Below are 3,133 nucleotides of genomic sequence, written 5' to 3'. Positions count from 1 at the left end.
CCCACCCTCCCCATCCTCACCACCCTGCTGGAGGGTCAGCTGTGGGCTCTGCCTCAGTGGCACATGACAATAACCACATCTCTACAATAGACTGGGAGCTGGAGCACCAGAGCCTCTCCCACCAGGAGCACCGGCTCCTGCACAGCAGCTGCGTCTCGGGAAGCGGCAGTAACTTCTAAAGGTTGTGTTCACGGAGAAGTGGGCTTCTCTCCCCCACTGGGTAGAAAACATGGCATCTGCCCATGAATATCTCCCCTAAATAGCTAGAGCAACCTTTTGCATTATTTCCCCCCCCCCAAACTGGGGGCGACAGAGATGCTTCCTTCATAAGTAGACAGACCAGCAAGCTGTGGTTCATTCACACAGTGAGATAGTGGACAGTGAGGAAACAGACGTGGCTACCAAAGCGCGTCGGGGAGCAGAGTGAAAGCCGCCGTCGAGATGACTGTGTGTGCTGTGGTTCCAGGTGGAGAACATTCTGGAAAAGACAAAGCCAGGTAACAAACCACAGTGGGAAAGGTGGGGGAACAGAGACAGATGGACTGATACAGAGACTGCAGCAGTGAGGCCGAGTGTATCGAGGAGGATGAGGATGGCATAGGCCGAGCTGAGCGCAGGATCCTGTGACTCGTGGCCACTCGAGGCATCTAACAACAACTCCAAGCTGTGAGCGGTCCATCTCAGAGGAAGTGCGGCCGGAGAAGGCAGTGACACTTCCCCTCCCATACAACTGACATGTCAGGAGGGACAGTCCCTTCAGAAGGACATCACGCTTGAAAAAGCAAGTCAGCTGAAAACAACAAATACTGGCGAGGTCATGGAGAGACTGGAACCCTTACTCACTGTTGGTGGGAGTGTAAAATGGTGCAACCCCTGTGGAAAGCGGTATGGCGCTTTCTCAAAAAGTTGCAAATAGAAACATCATTTGACCCAGCAATTCTGCTACTGGGAATATACCCCAAAGAGACCATAACTGACATCCAAGCAGATATATGCACACCCATGTTTATTGCGGCTTTGTTCACAATAGCAAGGAGTTGGAAACAACCTAAGTGCCCATCAACAAACGAATGGATAGAGAAATTGTGGTGTATTCGCACAATGGAATACTACGCTGCATTGAAAAACAAGGAACTCAGGAAATAGTATACAAAATGGGTGACCTTGGAGGACATTATGCTGAGTGAAATATCTCAGTCACAAAAGAACAAATACTGCATCGTGCCACTGTTGTAAAGCGAGATTGACATGGGGATTGGGGGTGAACTAAGAAACGAGGGGTTAAATAATGAACACTGCATTTAAATAGATGAGGGAGGAAACTGTCACTGTTGGTGGGAGTGTAAAACGGTGCAACCACTATAGAAGGCTGTATGACACTTTCTCAAAGAGTTGGAAATAGAAATACCATTAGACCCAGCAATTCCACTACTGGGAATATACCCCAAAGAGACCATAACTGCCACCCAAGCAGATATATGCACACCCATGTATAGCGCTGTATTGTTCACAATACCAAAGAGTTGGAAACAACCCAAATGCCCAACAACAAATTAATGGATAGAGAAGCTGTGGTATATTTACACAATAGAATACTACGCTGCATTGAAAAACAAGGATCTCATGAAATATCATACAAAACAGGTGACCCTGGAGGATGTTATGCTGAGTGAAATATCTCAGTCACCAAAGGACAAATACTGCATAGTGCCACTGTTGTAAAACAGGACTGACATCAGGGTTGGGGAGAAGCTAAGAAAAGAGGAGACAGATAATGTATACTGCATTGAAACAGATGAGTGAGAGAACTATTTAGAAGAAATATATGATTAGGTATTATTGTCATAACAAGAGCCCAGAATGAAAGCTGCAATGTGGAGTGGACTGAGAATGGGGGGATTGTATAATAGTGAAAAAAATTTTTCTTACTTTTCAAAGAGAAAAAAACTGGGGATGGGAGTGGGCAGGGAGGAAGGTACAACAATGAGTGAATGGAAATCCAAAGTCTCTGTGAACTATCATTAAAATTAATAAAAATTAAATATATGATTAGGTATTATGTGCCTGACAACAGTCCAGAATAAGATCTGCATAGCAGAGTGGACAGGGGCCGGGGGGGAGGGGAAATTGTGCAGCAATGAAAGAATCTTTCTAAAGAGAAAAGCAAACCGGGGTTGGGCTACGAAGGAACATGTGCAACAATGAATGACTCAAAATCCAAGTTTTCTGTAAACTTTTGTTAAATATCAATAAAATTTTTTTTTTAAAAAAAGCAAGTTAGCAAAAAAGAGGCCAAGTGTCACGTGATGAACTGACCCACATCTGCAGTGAGCCAGTGGGGTGGCGGGGCGGCCCCGCGCTCAGCAGGACTGTCGCATATACAAGGTCACTGTGCACCAGAACCTGCCTGGCCGTGTCAGGCTACAGAGAGCAAAGAGCAGCCGTGGTTCACATGGCTCTGAACTGGGGACACATGGCGTGGCTCACAGGGACACGTGGCATATGGGGATTTGGGGACATGTACATGGTGGGTGGGGACACGTGGCATGGTGGGTGGGGACACGTACATGGTGGATGGGACACGTGGCATGGTGGATGGGACACGTGGCATGGTGGGTGGGGACACGTCCATGGTGGATGGGAACACATGGCATATGGGGATTTGGGGACACGTACATGGTGGACGAGGACACGTGGCATGGTGGGTGGGACACGTGGCATGGTGGATGGGACAGTGGCATGGTGGGTGGGGACACGTCCATGGTGGATGGGACACGTGGCATGATGGATGGGGACACGTGGTATGGTGGATGGGGACACGTCCATGGTGGATGGGAACACATGGCATATGGGGATTTGGGGACACGTACATGGTGGATGGGACTCGTGGCATGATGGATGGGGACACGTGGTATGGTGGATGGGGACACGTGGTATGGTGGATGGGGACACGTACATGGTGGATGGGGACACGTAGCATGGTGGATGGGACACACGGCATTATGCATAGGACGCACGCCTGGTGCATGAGAACACGTGATATGGTGCCAGGTCACATAGCACAGTGGATGAGGACACGTGGCATGGTGGATGGGGACATGTACATGGTGGATGAGGACACGAGGCATGGTGC

This window comes from Elephantulus edwardii, unplaced genomic scaffold (genome assembly GCF_000299155.1).
Source record: "Elephantulus edwardii isolate Elephantulus edwardi_28Jun2011 unplaced genomic scaffold, EleEdw1.0 scaffold00217, whole genome shotgun sequence".
NCBI classification, from domain to species: Eukaryota; Metazoa; Chordata; class Mammalia; order Macroscelidea; family Macroscelididae; genus Elephantulus; species Elephantulus edwardii.
The sequence above is the reverse complement of the archived record's forward strand: the minus strand, read 5'-3'. Positions refer to the sequence as shown.